At 38.7% G+C, this 21,438-nt stretch overlaps 1 protein-coding gene across 26 annotated transcripts in view; it reads right to left on the bottom strand.

The window, feature by feature from the left end:
- Positions 1–21,438, bottom strand: part of erbin (erbb2 interacting protein) — an 88,192-nt gene that overhangs the window by 65,951 nt on the left and 803 nt on the right. The window lies entirely within an intron of this gene.

The raw sequence follows: 21,438 nt of genomic DNA, 5'->3' as shown, positions 1-21,438 counted from the left end.
CTTGCCTTATGAAAGGAGCTTTTGATCCAGATTGCACTGGACTGTTACAGGATTGCTGCGCCACAGCTGAAATTTTACATTAGAGATTATGGCAAACAAAACAATGCAGGAGGGGGCAAAAGGCAGATAACCTGCAGAGCCCGTGGGATACAATTGAAGCACCTCCGTCTGTGAAGGAAGAGGAAAGAAAAAGCCACTTCCTCAATGCAGGGCAGACTGCCAGTGGATTATAGGCTTGTTCTCTTCACCTTACTATAATGTGGTCTCAACCACTTGAAATGGAATCCTGCCCTTTACCATGAAGATCCTTTTTACTCTTTACTGACAAATCGAACATAAACAAAAAGTCCAATAGCTGTGGTAAATCTAATGTCACAACTTTAAGGCGGCATATTTTGCTTCAACCAAAGTACACTGACAGTCAATAGAAACTTTGAGGCCATATTTTTCAACATAATTTTTATTTTGAAGCCCGAAACTGGATTTTCTTCATATGAATCATTTGTTTAGCATATTGGCATACAGAAACAAAAATCTAAAGTTTCAAGAATGATTTCAAAATAAAAAATTTCACAAAAGAAAACAGCACCTGCCAAACACAAAGTCACAACACTCAATACCGAGTATGGCCTCCATTTGCTTCGATGCAGGCAGCAATCCGTCGGCGCATGCTTTGGACCAGGCTTCTGATTGTGGGTTGGGAACAGCCCATACGCCTGGCTACATCACTGTAGCTCAAACAGGCCTCTACCATACCCAGTGCCCGGAGACGTTGTTCATGTGATAGACGCGGCATGATGCTGTTCACTGGACTAACAATGGTGGCCTTTTTTGGGCCTTTATATAGGCCTTCAAAACCCATTCTCAAATTGTGCAGATACTCACTGAGTATTGCTTGGTGTGTATTTGGTTTACTTTTGCAAAGTGACCAACCCATGTGCAATGAATCATGACAAAATGACAACTCATCATTATCTCAACTACCAGGGCACTAGATCATCAGTAAATCCACAATGAATAATTACAACCCCCCTACAAGTAGAATTCTGCGTACATTTCTACCTCAAAGTTTCTATTGACTGTCAGTATATATTTTAACATGAGTACGCACTAGAATAAAACACCACACTGCTGTGAACAAACACAAACCTGCGTCTTTCTACGGTTTCCATTTAGAGTACTTTTGCACTGCTTTGAGATTTTGTTGTTTCACACACAGATGGTGCTTGCATAGACATAAAACAATGCAGAACTAATAAGCAAATTGATAATTTTACACAGTACACAAACAGAAGATCTTCATTAACAATTGCAGCCCTATTTAACTGAGATATAACACTGTAACAGGAAATTATGCAATAGCATCCAATAAGAGCTTCATCAACTTGAGTTTTATTATCCAGAAAATTTTGCTACACAAGTATTTTCTATTTACAACAAATCTCTTACTCAGATATTTTAAGAACAGCAGACAAATGACGTGTTTTATAGAGACATTAGCAAGGAAGGGAACATCGCTTTGCTAAAGAGAAGTGTACAACACAGCCCCTAACGTTGTCTTTCCTCTGGGCACCTCATTAACAGCATCACATTCAACTCCAGCTGCCACAACAGGAGAAGTGCTGCTTCTCAATAATGCAGTGGGATATTGAGTGAAGAAGACAGCAGTTCATCAGCTAACTAAGACACACAGAGCCACATTTCCATGCTCTTAACTCTCAAACAAAGTAGTAGCACGGATACTTTACACATACATCCCTTTCTTTCTTACTTTAAAAAGGCTGACAGTCAGCATGCAGGCATTTCATCCACAGTACGGCCTCAGAACATAAGAAGAAAATCATGAATAAAAGAAGCTAAGCAACAGGAAACGGTGGCTGAAAACACAGCTGAAACAGGTAGAAAGGCAAGCCTGTTGCTGGTATCTGTGACAGGGAATGCAGCTGAGTGGAACCTGAAGTTCCAGTTTTGCTCTCCCTCTGGTTTTGGTTCTCACTCAATCTTAGGTCTCAGTGGTCTTGCATGACTCCAGAAAACAACACCATGATTGTTTTCTTTGAATTTGCGCTGAAATGAGGGCAAGTAATCTGATCTGTGACAAAGAGCTTTTTACAGCATCTTCCCAATTTCCTACTCTGAACAGACTGGCTGTGAGAGGACAAGCTCGTCCTAACAGGGACAATTACATCTATTTCTACATTTACATGCAACATACACACATTCCTCTGTATCAGAATACATTTATGCAAGGCTCTGTACATTATCTCTTTGTAAATGTGGAACAAAACTGTCTACTATTGTTCCTGAACAAGCTGTAGCTCTGGAAGAAAGCTGGATATGCAGCTTCTTTATCTCTGGGCCTCTAACAGTTGCTTTTTTCCCCCCACACATTAAAACACCAGGCAGATCAAATACTACACAATACTGTGACTGAAAGAAAACAGAAGAATTCAAATATATTCAGCAGTCGCAGAGAAAAAAAAAATCTGCTCATTCTCAAGCTACTATCTGCTTCAACCATTCCAACAATACCCAGTATTGACTATCAACAAGCGGTGTTTGAAGATGCAGCCGTCCCACATACACTCTGACGCACAACTACACGCCCCCATCACAGCTAAGTCCACGAGGTTATTTGGTCACAATATTAGGAGCTTGTGTTGGAGCAAGTGAGGTTCTGTGCTCGTCTCACAAATCACGAAAGTGCCTTCTCCTGTTATTTTTTTGACTAATTTGATAACAAAAATGTCTATTCTGTTTAATGTTTTTACGGTTTTACTGAAACCGGTTAGTGTAGGTGGTTTATTTCTTGACTAATTTATAAATGAGACATGTACAATAATGAAACGTCATTATTTCAGGCTTACATTTAGTTGATTTTCCAGATAAAACTAGACGTCACACATGTTTAGTTTAAGGGCAGCTGGAAAACTGAAAATGCTTTAATCTTTTTTACAGTTTCTGGCTATTTTTTTGAATGTAACGTGCCTTTTAAACCTGTTGGCAGGGATTAAGAGTTCAGAGAATTAACAAAATTGGGTAAAAAAAAAACCTAACCTAGCCTTTTATTATCAATCCTTATCATGCTGATGTAGAGCTACAGCAACTGATTATTTTACCAATTGAGTATTCTATAGATTATTCTGGTGATTAATCAAGTAGTCACCTGTTTCCGTCTCCATTTTGCATTACGCACTTGGCATGCACATTACAGCATCAACAGTGGAAGTGAGCATGTTGTACAACAGAAATAACCATCCAAGTGGACCACGAACAGACACCCGCACTGTATCATGCATGTATAGTGCAGTATATAGCGGATTAAATGAATCGGGATCTTGGTGATCGAATTACTCAAATTAGTTGTGGAATCATTTCAGCAATACTTTGACGCTTTACTGATCTATTGCCACTGTTGCTAAAGACATGTAAAAAGGTGTAAAAACCTTTTTTTTTCTTTGATAATAATAATAATGCAACGTGCAAAAATTGCATTACTGCTGTGCATAGGTATAACATCCTTTAGATGAATGCCTTTGTGGGTTTATCTAGCAAATGCAGTGAAGGCTTTTAAAGTTGCATAGGATAGCCATGCAAATCAGAATCTCATTCTGTGAAAAGAAGCTGCACATATGCCAACAAAACTTTCTTTCAACTAGCATATCTAATTGAAACCATCTTAAGTTGCAATGGGACGCATTTCGTCCTCTCTTGTACTCTGCACACACAGCCTGGCTCACAGTGAAGAGGATTACTAATATTCTGGATCCAGAGTGTCTTCATTTCGATTCCCTTTGAGATGACTATCATAATTACTCTAATGAATAATTCCCACAATACTTTTTTTTGGACCCGGATGAGCCTGGGGCAAATGAGTGCAGTCTTATTTCCACTTCATTTGCTCAAGCCTTCACAACACTAAGGTCATAGAGATGTCATGGATCCCCCAGAGAATGATGAAGACGAGGGAAAAAGTGATCCACTTCCAAAGGTTATGTCCTTTCTACCACACAGCGCGGTGATTAATTAGCATGTTTGTCTTCTGGTCCTTTGTGCAGGCTGACAACAGTCTGTCCTGCAATTAAGTTAAGTGTTGAAATGTCTGTATGTGGAAAATATGGAAACTGGTGCTGGCATTTCAACCAGCACTGTATTAGCAACATAATTACTGCATTTGATTCATTTACATTTCAACTGATTTCTACATAATTAACAAGGGTACTCGCCTATTGTTGTCATGCAATCTTTACAGTTATGGCTCAACTGTGTCATGTGTTTTAATGAATGGATTACTAAGTGTGGCATCAATCAGATGTGGGCAGAATAGATGTAGAAGAGCAGTTTTTTTCATGCTCTGGACAGCATCCAGAATTTTACAATGTGTTCTCAGTGCTTTAACAGACACATTGAATAGAAAGATGAACCACTTACTGCAGCATCTCTCTATTCAGTGTGTTTTTACTAAAGACTATAATTCTGCTGTAAATAAGTGCAGGACTGCTTAGGATGTGGCGATGTTGCAGGCGAGAATAATTAGCCATCATCAGTGACCAACTTTCCTTATGGAGAAAAACCATCAACCAAGTAGCTACTGACACAAGGCGCCATAATTTAACCATACTTCACTGTAAAGTGAACTGTGCAGGTTTCATGATCAGAACAACAGCCAGAGACATTCATGTACTACCTTCTATGTCTCTGAAAGCCACTTCCTGTCTACATGAAGATAAATCTGCTGAGATATGCAACAACAGGTTATCCTGTGAGACGAGCTCCCCACAGCCGTCAGTTGACGTCAATTCTCTATTTTACTGTCGGTGCAAAGAAGGTGAAAGAAAAAAAAGTGACATTTTCAGCCGATAAGCCACAATGTTTTAAGGTGATTGTTTTTTTGTTTTTTTTTGCCTATGTCTGGCCGACAAAGTTGGGCTGTCTGATGAAATGAGAAAACTAAAGTAGAAACTTAGCAAAACTCTTGTTTTACCAACAGATAATGGTTAAAGCTAAAATGTGAAGATAGTTGATTCCCAAGTTGCAATTGCAGAGAACATATCAACTCTAACAGTGAAACAGTGGGCAAGTCTCACTGAATCACTTACAAGTTAGTTTCACTTGCCTGCTATTCCATATGTAATCTGGGGAACACTTGCAGTCAGAAAAGCATTATTTATTGACAAGGATAGCAGTTACTAGACCACTGTGCTTGACAGAGTGCAACAGGGACTTTGTAAATGAACTAGCAGTTTTATCAGCTGCAGGCTGACAGCCCTCAGCAGCAAAGCACTCAACATTTTACTTTTCCCTCCCTTGACATGCATTTGTTTTTTTTATTTCTTCTGTTATCTTACTACTTTATTTCCACAATGTTCCAAATGTTTGCGAGGTCTAACCCAAAGCAAAGTCTCTATTTTGAAAACAGAATGAGATATGCTAAGAGCTGCAACAGGAGGAACAGGTCTGCTGCTGGCTTGCTGGAATAGTTTGCCTAAAGGGTTTGCATAGATGTTGCATTGTCTAAACTGGCCAACTTTCATTTTGAAGAACTTAAATATTTATTCCTGAATTCCATCCTTTAGCTTCTTCTCATTGACGTTTCAAGTTTCAATCAAAATAGTTTGAAGCCTATCTACATGGTGACTTAAATTATACATTTCTTTCCTGTACACTTCATTCCAAAAGACCTCATATAGCTCAATAGATGTGAATGTGTCACGGTTCAAAACACAGGGCCATATTTTTGGGGAGCAGTTTCTCCTCATTCAGACCGAACCAAGGCAAAGAAGCAGAGAGTCCCTCTGGTTATGAATGTTAGTGGACTCAAAAATCCCTTTTTCTGCTAAGTTCTTAATTAAATATGAGATCCAGTTAAATAAGAACCCCTGGGATGTATTTCTACAGAGAGCAGACCCAAAATGTGGCATAAAATCTTATGGTGTTGATTATTTTATACCATTCACAGTTTTATTTATAGTGTATGTTTGCAGTATATGTTTCAATGAACAAATTAAGTAGAAAAGCAGAAATTTGGCTGCCAAAGTGCTAAACAGATATTTGACAATTTAAAATGTAGAAACATTTTCAGTTTCATTGTTATCATATAGCTTATTTTCAAATCAACACTGATAACAGCACAGGATTATTGATTGGGTGAAGTGATCCAATTAAAGTTTGTGGTGCTCATAAGCCACTGAACAATCACCTAAAAGCAGGCCATGCTCAGCCTGAATCATAAAGTCAGTTCAAAACACCTCCTTACAAAGCGTAAAACACTGAAATGTCTTCCTGATGTGTAGTATTGTGACTGTGTAAACCATGATACGTCACAAATAGTTTTTACACTAAAACTGCCGATTGTTGTGACTAAATATCCAAAGTGACAGGAAAAAAAGGGCACTCCGTTGCATTTTAACTATTTTGCTCTTGCTGGTGACGAAGAAAGGCCATCCTACAACATTTACAGACATGCATTCTTTCCTCTACACAAAACATTACAGCAAGCTATTACTGCAAAACTGTGAGGCAGGCTACATTTCCCTCGTTCTTTTCTATTTCCAATATTGTTTATCTAAATTGGATTGGCAAAAACATGATTTTTCTGTGGAAGAACATGTGACAGCCACAACAGTAGCAGTAAGCATAAGGCGTTCGGGTTCACTGTGCCTGGCATTTGATGCTGAGTCAAGAGCGTCATCTGTTCTGCTTCAGTATCACTCCCACGTGGCACTTTGAATACATACAGTTACCATTTTCTCAGTTATACTTTATCTTGAACCATGAGGTGCAGGAAAAGCACAGCATTAATATTAGTACGCTGATTGAACAGTGAGTTCAAGCGCTTTGCATCAATGTTGCTTGTCTTGTTGTCAACTCATAGATCTTAAATAGACCTGGAGGGCTGCCTGCTCATGATCCAGGCTGCTCCCACAGATGGCCAAGAATGGAAAACCAGTAAAATGGCTGATAAAGTAAGCCAGAAATAAAAAGCAATAGCAACGTCAAATCATCAGCACACAGCAAAGGTAAATATCATTGTGAGTGGTGCTGAATTAGGCGATTCTCTTCAAATGTATGTATGAAAGCTGAAATAATGAATTTAAATAATCTATAATACTAAAAGGAGTTCTTAAAAACCCTCTCGGCGATACCCGTGATTGAAAGATGATACTTCCCCTGTAAAGAGAGATAGGAGACTAGGTATCAGATATAGTCGCTTGTCTGTTTGTGTGTTTGTCCATGTGAGCGAGAAAGACAGAGGGAGTGAGACGCAGTTTGCCAAGTCTCAATAACCAGGTCAGACACATTCAGGTCAGAGCCGTGTATCCATGTAGACAACTGCCGCATTTTCCTTGTTTGCCTTCTGCAGAACATGGAACTGGATAATGTCTCCTCATGTCTCGTTAAAGTCATAAAGTTTGCTCATTAAATGCCATTTTAAAATAGTGGGCAATGAAAAACCACTTAGCATAAAAGCTTTCTCATCATCTACCATCTGAATTAGATAACCATAAAGCACTGTAATTTGTGTATTTTCTAAAGTAGAAAAACTGAGTTAAATTTCCCTTAAAATGAGTGAAAATATGAAAGGGTGGGATTATGAAATACAGAATTCACAAATAGACTATAAAAGTCTATGTTCTTAATAAGTCATGCGATTTTTTTCAATTATTGAGAAAAGCAACATACAAACTTTGATCTTTTTTCCTCACCGACTTGAAAGCACACTTACCACATCCTCTACACCAAGTTAAACACAGTTGAGTGTGAATTTCTGTATTTTTTAAATTAGAAAATGATGTCTTCATCTTCTTCCATGTAGTCTTTGCTATCAACAATTTCTGTCTACATGGGAAACAAGTTGAAAAGAGAAAACACAAGAAGCCCAATCTGACGAATCACACCCTGGAGCAGAAGCTTTTTTTTTTTTTTAAGCCACTGAGCGATATTTGGCCCCAAGGCTGTCAAGCCTTGCAAAACCAGTACCGAACATGTCGAAATATTTGAGGGTCAAACAATGGGAAAATGGTCTCAAAGTCACTGTTTGTTTGGATCGAATAAAATCAATTAGATGCTCTGGTACGATACTGGATCACATGCATAAGGCTAGATTAAATCTGCAAATCACTAGTTACAGCTGTTACACCAATTAATTTAAAGAGGTCCTGCACCCTATGAATCAGGCCTTGACAGATAAGACTGTAGCTTCCTAAACAGGTAAACCAGAATATCACAAATTACAGATTGCCATTTTCTAGTAATGAAACATTATTTCTCACACATGATCATTTGTAATGTTATATCAACAGTAACTTAATGTGAATACATCATGACCAGAGCTCTTACACTCTTTAAAGTGGTGTCACATAAAATAAAATGCTTGGTAGACTCACTAGCCACTGCTAACGTGTGAATGAATGATAGTTTGTGTCAGTCTAGAACGGGCTTGCAAAGGACACGTATTCATCACAGTGCTGAAAATCTACTCCATCATCATTATGTAGCTGTGCATTGATGATTTTCTGTCCCATGTAATTTGGTGTCCCTATTAAGTCCCTTTCAGAAATGCATGTTTCCATTAATCCAACGGTATCTGAACATGTCTTAACGAGGATCCTGCTCACTTTTCCATAAAAGTCAGAATGGCAATCTTACCAGGTCGGACCTCGGAACATTTCCATATCACTTTCAACATTATGCAAGTCTGAGCTGTGTGTCGTTGTGGTAATGAATAGGTATGCAGATTTGACGAGCAGCATGGTCTCAAAGGAACAAGAAGAAGGTCAGCCAGAGTTCTGTTGGTTTGTGGTCATGTTATCGCCATCAGTAAAGTTATTGCCATGATGTGGTCGTTGAGTAGCAAATGTGTTTGCAAATATGAATTTCAAATACATAGTTATTTGGACAGTTTGATGGGATAGCTATTAGTTTGGATTATGTCTTTTGTTTATTAGCAAAAACTTGAACTAAGCTTTTTCTTTCCCCGTGAATGTCTTAATGAAGCCATGAGGAACATTAATGTAAGACTGACCTTTGTCTGAATTACAAAATGCAGTCACTTAAAACAGATTGATGAAGCCACTAATGTTACGTATCACTTGCCTAAGAAAGGCTTCACTAACATCAGATGATTTTTAGACACTAATTAGCTGACCTCAGTTTACATCCAGGTATCAAATGATGAAAAGCCCTACAGAACTGTGAAGGTTATGCAAGCAGCACAGCTATGAGATATGGAAGACGTCAAGCAGTCAAACAAATAAATGTGGCACTTCAGACAAAGCTAAACACCAGGGTCTGAAAGGCAAGATTGTTCCCATCAGCGAGATAAAAACCCAAAAAAACTGTCTCACATATTAGTGGGTTCGCATAACATGCCTTCTGTCATCTGGAATTGTTGTTTTCACTGTTTAAGTCACAAGACATGTACATCCATAGTGTCCTTGAGGCACACTGACCATATGGTATATAGTGTCTGTCTTGATGTTTGAAACGCATCATCTATGGTCACTATTTTGAACATAGTGACCGAAATGGAAAATGGAATAATCCAGTTATCCAAACATACTGGCAAATTGTGCAACCCAAGTAGCATGTCTGACTGCATAGTGACTGTGAAAGAGGATACAATATCTTCATAATCTATCCTATAAAAACAGAACTATATTTATCATATTCACAGCCCAATAGAAGCCCTTTCTTGATTAGTGTTGACAACTCTAATACAATCTGCACCCTGTGGGGACTTTTTGACCAGTTTGTCCTTTCCGTCCAGAATTCAGGCCTTCAGACAGCCTGTCAACCAAGCAAACCTTCAAACTGTTTGTGTAAACACATCTTCTGCATGATCACAATCAGCAATTTCACAGATCCTGATTGCTTATCAGGTATTCCTGTGGTTAACAGTCACAGTAAAAGCAATTTTACAATATTTTGCTGGAAAACTTGTGAAACAGCTGCACTAAATGTTCTTGCAATTACTGCACAGATGAAAGCATATTTGTACCCATGAAGAACACCACAAACAGTCTGAATGGCCATACTGCCAAATAACATGATGTTAGGTGCATCTACCAGTCAAACGTTTGGACACACCTGTTCATTCAATGTTTTTTCTTTGTTTTTACTATTTTCTACATTGTAGATTCATACTGAAGACATTAAAATTATGAAGCAAGATATATGGAATTAGGCAGCAAACTAACAATTGTGAAATAACTCTGAATATGTTTTATATTTTAGATTCCTCTAAGTAGCCACCCTTTGCTTCGATGACAGCTTTGTAAACCCTTCTCTCAATGAGATTCATGAGTTAGTCACCCAAAATGGTTTTCACTTCGCTGCTGTGCCTTTTCAAGGTTCATTTGTGGAATTTCTTGCCTTCTTAATGAGGCTGGGACTATCAGTTGTGTTGTGCAGAAGTCAGGTTGGTACACAGTTGACCACCCTATTTGAAAACTGTTAGAATCCATATTATGGAATGAACCAATCAGCTAAGTAAAGAGAAACGACAGTCCATCATTACTTTAAGAACTGAAGCTCAGTCTGTCTGAAAAATTGTAAAATTCTGAATATGTCCCCAAGTATAGTTGCAAAAACCATCAAGCGCTACGACGAAACTGGCTCACATGAGTACCACCCCAGGAAAGGAAGACCAAGAATCCCCTCTGCTGCTGAGGATAAGTTCATCCGAGTCACCAGCCTCAGAAATGGCAAGTTAACAGGACCTCAGATTAGAGCCCAGATAAATGCCACACAGGGTTCTAGTAGCAGACACATCTCTACATCAACTATTCAGAAGAGACTGCACCAATCAGGCCTTTACGGTCAAATAGCTGCTAAGGAACCACTACTAAGGAAAAGCAACAAGCACAAGAGATTTATTTGGGTCAAGCAACATAAGGAATGGACATTAGACCAGTGGAAATCTGTGCTTTCTCCGATGAGTCCAAATTTGAGACTTTGGTTCGGCCTGCCGTGTCTTTGTGCGACACAGAAAAGATGAACGGATGGTCTCTGCATGCATGGTTCCCACCGTGAAGCACAGAGGAGGAATGAAGCTCATGGAGAGAATGCCAAGAGTGTGCAAAGCAGAAATCAACGCAAAGGGTGGCTATTTTGAAGAATCTAAAATATAAAACATGTTTTGATTTACTACATGATTCCATATGTGTTCATTCATAGTTTTGAATCTACAATGTAAACAGTCGTGAAAATAAAGAAAAACCTTTAAATCAGAAGGTGTGTTCAAACTTTTGACTGGCAGCGTACATGATATGCTGATATTTGCTGCAGTCATTGCAGTTGCCATATTGGATAAATGTCACAAATGTAAGGAGAGCTTATCCTGCAGTGGAGTGTGCACTGGTCATGCAGTAGGTTGAAGTGGGCTGAACAACATCTGAGGACAGCTATTTTCTGACCTTTTTAGGATGAAATAGGATGCTGATTGCACACAGAGCAAGTTTGGCGGGTGTATCATGTCTCTTGGCCTCCAGGAGAACAGGGTGGGGCGCTCTTGTTGCTTCTTGTTAAAGAGGGCCTAATGTTTGACTTTACAACATCGCTTCAGTGGAAGCAAGAAGGCACATACAGACATGAACGCTTCAAGATAAAGAAATTTTTATCTAAATCCCAAAAATAAGCCCCGCAATCAATCAGTCTAATTCTGGGGTATTTGATGTGTCACCCAACTGTGCACAAAAGATCATGTAACAGATTCTGTTGAAATAAACAGAAAAATTCATTCTACCAACAGAACACTATATGACACTACACTGCCTCTCTTACAAACCTTGTCATTTAGGACTCAAGCGCCTGGATCCCAGTGGATAGCTGATAATAGATCCAATGACAATATGCTTATCTAATAAGAAAGACAAGATAAAAGACAACATAAGAAACACTGCTTAAAACTAAGTTGTAAAAACAAAAATGGCTAACCAATTATGTACTTGGTTGGATTCGATATTCAGCAGTTTAAGTTAAAGTTAATATGTTCTACTAATGCAGCGACACATCTCCATTGGTAGTCACCACATTTGGTATGAAGTAATGTCCTGCTCACAGCACCATCTAACTGGTTACACAACACAAGTAATAGCTAATCAACACTAGAAAAATGGCTAAAAATGTTCTTTGATTTAAACGCATGTACAACACAAACACAGACATTTCAATAAAGCCTTGAGATAAAGTTTGTGTTATTTTAAAATTTAACTTTTAGGTGTGTATCTGTTATGAATATTATCTATTATGTTATCTGTCTCCTTAAAAATCTGTATTTGGCCCCGTAAAAAACAAAAAAAGAAACAGTCAAACACTACAAACAAACAACTTTCCAACTGTTTTAGCCCCATTTGAAAACTATGGAATGACCTTGCAATAAACTATTAAATCCAAAAGCAGTAGAACTGAAAAGCTGCTGCCTTTGATAACCCTTAAATACTTTTATGATGGCGTTTTATGATGCATGATGATGTACAATGTTCACAGTAATGCTATCACAATCATCTGCTTAAAATTATATCTTAAAACTAACTTTCCACAGTCTGTTGTGTCACAGAACCTGTCACATATTGTTATACTCAAAATTAGTCCAACGTCTTATAAAAGTTAATGGAAAACTGCCAATATCCAAACTGCTTAAGCTTGTTAAAGCCACATTTTTCATGGTGCATAATAAGTAGTCAAATTTAGGTCAAAAGAACCACTTTTCCCCATCATCACGTTGCGTTGTGCTTGTTAAGGGTTGGGTTTGTAAGTGTAGCAGCTAATATTCATTACGTTCACCAAAAGGGTTTACCTTTACTCATCAGCAAATATTTCTGTAACAACACAGAACTGTTAAACGGAGGTGGAATTTGTTAGGTGAGTAAGGACATACTGAAATACAAACGCTTCTCCGATGTGCCAAGTTAGTCCTGCCTTAGGACACAAATGAAGCACAGATAGCTACACACTATAAATTAATTTTCACCATGACCAACTCCTAGTAAATTTCATATTATGCTGATAATGTTTTTCACAAATTCTGGGAAATTTAAAACACGACAAGAATAAAATGAGATCAAACTGTTTTGCTACAACAAGCATTGAGTAGAACATACGCTGTATTTTACAGACAAAAAAAAAAATTCCCATGCAATGAGGATAATCCAGCTCTTCTAAAAACAAGACTCTTAACAAGAAGGAATGAGACATGATCTGGCTTCTCAGGTCAGAGCACAACACCACAGTATTGTCTGTGCATGTCTGGAGGAGCATTAGCCTTGCCAGCTGATCTGAGACAAACTGAGCCAGCTAAAAGATAGGATCATCCCTCCACTATCCTCACCGAACACAATGGAGCTATAGAGCAGTGAAGTGGGAGGGAGAGAAAGAAGCAGCAAACGAGGGGAGGAGAACGACACAGAAAGGAAGAGAAATTTTGACTTATTCATAGCATCTCCCAATCAGCTGCAAACACATTGGACGGCACTGACACTCATTAGTTTCTGCTCCACTTCCTCCTGGGCGCCTTTATCCTTCTCACATCTATTTGGGATGCTGAATCTTGCCAAACAAAAGTTCGCCCCCATCTCACACACAGGAATAAAGCAAGGGAAGAGTCAATTTCAAACGGGGGGGTTGTCGGCAGCGGCGGGGGTGTTGGAGGGTAGTCACACTCTATTTTCTCTTTTCTCCTTTGCAGCTACTTGCCTTTCATTCAGACCGCCTCATTGCCGTTGCAATCATTCTGTGAAACAAAAAGTAGCTGGGTGTAGAATAACCATCAACTGATCAACATTTGTCACCATTACCTGAATTTTACAGGTTAAACTAATCAAGAAAATAATCATCAGTTGCATTCCAAGTGAATGAAATCACCTGAACATTAATTCATCCTGTGCATGACGAGATTTCCATGATTCAGCACCGACACTTATGTGCTGCAAAAATATCTGAAATGGGCACAAATGCCTGTATTTCTGTACAGTGTTCTCTTAACTCTTTCGTTTCAATTTAGAGGCCACAAATATTAACCGCCATGACACTAACACTAATTGTTGGTTTGGTAGATATTTAGTGATAAGTTTCTGTATTTTTTTTGATTAAGGTAAAATGTTAGAAAATGACATATTAGTGGTCTTTCAAGATCCTTGGAGACATGTCCATGTTCCAGGAAGCTTTACGGAGACACTGCATATAATTTTTAATCTATAACATGGCATAATAAAAAAATGTGATTGTCTCAGTTTCTCATTAAACTCCGGAAAGGCTGGGCTTATGTTTGTTCTTTGGAAAATCAATCATGCAGATGGAGCCAAGTAATAAAGATGCTTGCTTGTTTTGTTTGCTATGTTAATAACGCCATTACTTCTTATTACCGGGCTAAATGAGTATTATTAATACCAATTTCTCTTGTCTTGGCCAGCCTGTCGGTTTGTTCGGCTAATTGACTGTGCACAACATCGTAAGCTTAAATTAAATTTGGCTCGTTCTCAGACGGCTGCCAAACATGATGTTGTAACCAAACGCGGTGTATGTGCAACGCAGCTTAAGGCGCGCTTGTTTCATGACATCATGAGCAAATGAGGAGGTTTGCAAATAAAGGTGACAAGGAGCGCAATTTGTGTGGCTTTTTGCACAGCTGCTAAACGGACAGACACACGGGGCAAGAACAAAACTGCAACTGGTCACATGACATCCCAGGCAGGCTACAGTGTATTGGGGTCAGCGAACAAGGCGCTGAACAGCCTGTGCCTGTTCAGCCTGTTTAAATCGCAGCACACTTCAGTGATTGGAAGCAAAACATAGAGCGTTTTTGTGGCTTCAAACCCCCTACTTTGCCTGTGCACACAAGAGAAACATTATCTTATTTCAACAATACCTCAGTGAAGGGGGAACTGTTCGCATTTTTCACTGAAATGAAACAGACTGCGGCTTGGTACGTGATCAAATCATCGACGTGTGTATCGAGTACAGATATCTGATCGGTGTGAGGACCATAAACCACACTGGAGAGTCTGTTAATTTAACAGTATGTGGAAGCAGTAAATGCAGTTTCTATAGTAACAATAAGGACCTCTATAAGTGGGTCAAAAGCAAAATATATGTTTAATGCAAGTTTTGGCATTTGATCACTGAGCATCAGCTGTGCAATATTATTTTGATTTTTAGGCATGAAAATAGTATGTGATCACAAGATGCAAACCAACAGCAGATTTGAACTGCAATACATCTCTGCTATATATCTGTGGGTGTTGACAGAACCTTAGCTAATACAAATACTGGGTGCTCCGGCTCTAAAACATGAACTAAAACTGCATCAACATACAAATTATAGAATTAAGTTTCCATCTAAGTGCTGCTCTTCTGGGCGAATTAAATAGTAAGTTCGGCTAAGAGATGGTGCACAAACGGAGCGAGTTTTGATATCTGCACTAGCTAAGATTACTGGAGAAAACTTGAATATTTTATGCATATTCACGACCTCATCAATAAAGTACCACACATTCCACAATATCTATAAAAATATCTTTCCGTGTTAGGTATAAAGGCTGCTTCTTTTTTTTCTGGGTACATGTGCCGCAGTATGAGATAAACTGATGAATATGGATGAACTTAGCTGCAACGAGCCAAATCAGGCTCCCAAACCTCATAAAAAAATTCTCACTGCAAGAGGGGAAAAAAATAATACATAACTGAACCAGGCAACTGCAATGTGTAAGAAGCCCATTGTGAAAGACAGACTGACCTAAAATCTATAAAATGTGCCTAAAAAGCTGACGTTTGTTAGAAATGCTGTATCTCTGACTGTTTTTACCACTCAGTAAATATGTCGCCCTGCATGCAGTCATTTCTTTCCCGTACTGTACTGATGTAGGATATTACGCTTTTCTTCAACATGAATCTATGCATGTCTTGTTTATATATGAAATACATGATCCTGGCTATATTGTTTGACTCCAACCAAACGCTCAGGCCCTTATCACATGTAGACACCCTATAGATGATGCACTGCCGAGCCCACCGCTACCATAAAACCAGTTGGGCTGTACAGTTTGGAGGCAGCTTATAGCAGAGATACTAAGCTTATCTGCAGCTGTAATTACAACAGACCATTTCTTGCAGGGCTTATTTCTAAGAACCTCGCTTTTCTTTCCTCTTTCAAATTTGGTAAACAAACCCCTTTCAAAATCCTTCTATTACATTAGTTCCTCTAGAAAAACGTCATATTTTCATACCACTAACAAGCTTTACTGTGTTCCGATATATCTGGCAGGGTGAGTTCCTTTGCTGTGTAATCATTTGGTCATTAAACACGAGACAGAAGACACATCTGACTTTATGAACATACCTGCTGATAGACAGCAAGACTGCATTAGGCAGAGACAGATGCTTTTCTAACTGGGTCACAGAAGCAGGGAAATCATTAAGGGAAAGCTGAATGCACATACGCATTTAAAACCAATACACCAGCATGTCAAATGGTACGCAAATTCACCTTTCTTTCCACAAATTATGAGTCGATACGCTGATGCGAAGCTGGTTATGGTCCATCCACCCGCTCTATGAAAGGCCTTTATCTCATTAATAGCCTCTTCATTCAAAATCGATATCTATGAGCATTAATGGATATTATTTGCTATTTATTAAGTCAGCTTTAACAACCAGTGGGCAACAGACCAAGAAAAAAAAATCAATACATATATGCTACATACTGTGTATCTCTGACTGATTTATCTTTATGAAAAACAAAACGGGACTTAGAACGTTGCTGGTGTCTCACAGCTCTTCCTCGTGTCATCAATCAAAATCATGTGCTGCCAGTCTGCTGACAAAATACTGTACATATTAACTCTGCTGTGCTAATTTTAGGTTTATTGAGAATCATTACACAGAGAATGTTGAATGTTTCTCAAACACTTGAAGCATTTTCAAAAATGGCTGGAGCAGATTAGTCTCTTCAAGAGCATGCAAATTTTGTAGGAAGAGGAGAGTCGATGCTTTTTATCAGCATGAGTTAGGTCAGTGGGACTGAAAAGTTGTCATAAATTATAAATATCAGCTCGGGAGAGCCCTAGTCTGAATATAGCCTGCCCCACATCAAGTTAACTGTGCTGCTTCAGTTACTGTGGTTGTCTACTTTTATAAAGCATGTGCCAGAGAAAAATGTCTTACTAATCCTGTGCAATCATCAGGATGTACATGCACATCAAAAATTGGTAACAATTGTCTTCGCAAACATATCGAAAATGACCTGCATACAGCAGAGTCTTTCCCAGTTCTTCTTCTACTCCACAGGATCATGACAACAGTTTATCCACAAATGCTCATCCTCTGGTCACTTACTAATTCCATGACCTTGCTTTGTCACATGACCACACAACGTTAATACTGTAGTCAGTGCCTGAAATCAAGTCATTCTTTTTTTTTCCTAGTGCAAGCTTTCACCTGCTATAAGCAGTGGAACAAGCACAAACAGGGATTGCACAGGATCATGAAAGAGCCATCAAAAGTCCCAAATGCTAATTAAAAAAGCACTATGCTGACAGACGTGTAACCAAACCAGCCAGACCACATGTCTAAACATTGCATTTTGCTAATAGCTTACACAAATATGACACACCAGGTTAAACACCGACACTATTTCGACAGCAGAGCACTGAAACAGAAGGTGGCTGACGATGTCGACGCAAAGTTATTCCTTTTGTCTGTTGTAAGAAGAGAAGTGACACACCTAAAATGACAGGGGAAGGGGTCTGGCTAAAGTAAACGCAAGACTACATGGATGAGATAAGTGCTAGTTATATTTATCGCACTACATCCTGGATGCTCAGGTCGAACTTTAGTTTCCCCACTAGAGGTGATAACATTTCTGAAGTCCATTACACTGTAGAGGTCTGTGGGGAGTTTAAAATCACAACAAAGAAGCTACTAACATCAAGAATAGTTAATCACTTCAGCTAATTACCAGGGTGGGCTGCCAATTAGCATGCCTTGTTAAACAAGGTTAAAATTGTTCTTATTTAAAGATACATTCGAGGCCAATACTGCCACGGTTCAATTGTACTAGTTTTTAACACTGTTTCCAGCAGAGCACACATGTCCCCAATCTTCATAATGCAGCACTGATTCCCACATGCTGACAATTTATTTGTGGTCTGGTGTTAATATGAAACAAAACGCATCAATAAATTTCACTGGCAGTGGGAGAGCGCAAGCTGAGGGTTGATGTGCTTTATTATTCTCCCATTAAACTATCAATTCTAAGGGTCTAGGGCTGCAACTTCACATTATTTTTAATATTCTACTCTCACAATTACTCCCTTGATAATTATCTGCATTTATTGATCAACTTCCATCATTGCTCAAAGCCTTTGGTCACCAAATTACTTGTTTTCACTAGCCAGCAGTCCAAAATGGAAATATATTCAACATACTAAGACAAAGAACAAAAATGATAAATCAGTCCTTCAAATAAGAGGCTGCACCTAAGTAATGTTTGTTTTTTCTTTAAAACATGTAAAAAAAAAAAAACTTCTTAGCAAATTAGTTGCAAATGAATATTCTGTAGATTACACAATCAATTAAGCAGCTACTTTATTCTGCTCTACAGGGTTGATTAACATAGAAAGCACTCTCTAGCAAGCTGGTTAATTAAAAGCCACAATAAAACATGCAACACCTCACTCTGCAGGCACCTGATAACTGGAAGAAGGACCAAAGCTGCACACGCAACAAAACCTAGGTGGAACAACTTGCCAAATGCAACTTTGTTAAAGAACACATAAGGATTATAAAGGATAAAAACTTGAAAGGGGCAAATCCATCTAAGTAAATCAAATAAATACAATTTACGTGAACAGAAACCAATGAGGAGTATGTGAGAATCATTTTATGATAATCAATTAAAAACACAATCCATGGTCAATTTTGCTCTGGCTGAGGAAAGCACTTAAGAAAATGTGAACAGAAAATGTGTTTTTTCCTCCATTCTGCTGACAACAAACCAATGTGTGTCACAAAGGCTTAATCATCAGCCAGCAGCAATATATTAGAAACGAAACACAAACTGGAAAAACTGCCACGGCAAACACTGGCTCGTTTCTTGAAATTTTCTCACAGGTTTTGTTTACTACAGCAATACCCAATTACCTCAAACTCATCAACAATGTCACATGAGCATTTAGTCACTGATTGTGTGTTCATTAGACTAGCATGCTTCTCTTTCCCACTTACAACAAACTGATGAATCAGATCAAGACTAGATTTGCTCAAGAGGAAATGAGCAATTCTATGGTCAGACAAGCAGGTACATTTAAAAAGATGGGGGAAAAAAAACAACTTCCCTAGCTACTAAGCGTAACTGGATAAACACATAAGATGTAGTAATAATGGAATAGTACACATATACTTGTTTAACAGCAACACAAAGTGTAAATAAAACATCTTGCCAATAGTATCTTGAGAGATCCCACCCTTCTCATCGATTTATTTTCTCCTCAGCTGATATCCTCTTGGTTTACAGTTTACGATGATCACTCTCTGTGTCCTGTTTCACTGGGAATTACAACATCTTCCGCAAGTAAAAAGCATTTTAAAATGATTATGCTCCCATGTAAAACCTGGCTGAGCTAAGAGCTGCTAGCCAAAACAGGTTGGGGCTGTTTAATTCTTTATTATTTTTTTAAGTTTCAACATGTGTGATCCAATCTGTCCAAAGGTTTTATTTGTCCAACTTCAGGTATGATATAGAGATACGGGAAAAACAGTGTGGAACTTTTCTGGTGTATTATAAAGATAAGGAAACAGTGTTTTATTGCTATGGTCAGGTGTATGCCTTCATTCAGTCTTTGAGTGGCACAACAAACTGTAGAACGAGTGTAACAACACAGCCCTGGCACAATGTGTGAGAAAGGCACAGCGCTGTAAAAATCCTTTGTTACAATGCAGCTTATCTTCAGTTCTGGATAAGGTTTCTTGTAAATGATCATATGAGGAACTGGCTAAGGAAAATACCAATACAGACTTTTAATACCTCAAAGGAATACCATGCATGTTTCTGTCATTCATACTGAATATCCACCCCGGAAACCAGTTAAGCATCTTCTTTTTTTAGATTAATGATCTGGCGAGTGGAAATGCAGCTGTAAGAACACAACAACAGTGTATTTGAGAACAATACTCAAAATTCTGTAGCAACTGATAAGTTACATTGTGAATAGTATTAGTCAATATAATAATAAAAACAATGAATGCCTGGGTAACAGACTACAAACAGCTGGCTATCAGCTCTTAGATTAGGGCGTACAACAAAGACAAGTGGCAGCTGATAGATCCGAGTGTTTGTTTGCATTTTACTACAGCAAGGATGGCCTTTGAAGGCTGATCAGATATGGTATCAGTGTAACTACTTGACAACACCAGACATCAAATTCAAATATATGACAACACCATCATCAAACTGGAGTTTTAAGGCAACAGAAGGAGCCTGAACTGAAGGACATTTATCTGCCAACTACATACAAGCAGTGCTAAAATATTAACACGATAGAGCCTATTCTCTTGAGCAGTTTAAAAGGTTAGTTCAGCAGGGTCAAGTTAGTTGTGTATTGTAACATTAGATAACAACGTGCACAAATATGTCTATTTCAGTGTGACAGCTTTAACTTGACATGGAAAAGCTCTAGATTAGAAGCATGATATCAGGCTGACACTTAAAACCGCAATGCATACACGGATGTAATTCAGATAGCTTACAAAAAACAAAAACCACAGGCTTGCTTCTTGCACGTATTTCCATCTAAACGTTGCTTGCTTCATGGTGACATTTCTCTCCGCATTTCCCAAACACAGACACACAAAAAAAAACAAGGGCATGGAGGGACCTGCCGAAATTCCTAAAATCAAAAAACACTGAGATTAGCTCCGATTCCATCTCGAATCTTAACAGGATTAAATTATAGTGGGGTTAAGTGTGGATAGTAATCTGATTAGTGAAGTGGTGGGAAAATGAAAACGCCGATATGTTGAGAGTACGGCGCACTAATCCTCGTCATCCGTCGAAGCGGTGAAGGTGCTCCGCAACAAAAGATGTGACTGCTGCTGTTGTTGCAGTGCAGCTGTTGGGTTAATGACTGACCCTGTGGGTGGCAGGAACATATATTGATTAACAGCTTTAAATGTACCACCCTGCCTTATACTGGATGGTCTGTTGACTGCGAACAAATAAAAGTAAATCGAGCAGCGTTGCTGGGAGCCATGTACAGCTGTGTGACGAGAAACCCACCGAAAACACAGACAGCTGCTTAAAAATCTCTACATATAAACCAGAAATCACTGCTGTATTAGACTGGGAATGTTGTCACGATTTTTTCTAAACGGACAACGCTTGAAGTGTTTTTTAACATTACGATTTCACAGTGAAAATCGACAAGTCGGACAGCATCAGAATGG

The sequence above is a fragment of the Acanthochromis polyacanthus genome, chromosome 18 (assembly GCF_021347895.1).
Source record: "Acanthochromis polyacanthus isolate Apoly-LR-REF ecotype Palm Island chromosome 18, KAUST_Apoly_ChrSc, whole genome shotgun sequence".
Classification (NCBI taxonomy): domain Eukaryota; kingdom Metazoa; phylum Chordata; class Actinopteri; family Pomacentridae; genus Acanthochromis; species Acanthochromis polyacanthus.
Note: the sequence above shows the minus strand (reverse complement) of the source record. Positions and strands in the feature narration are given on the sequence as shown.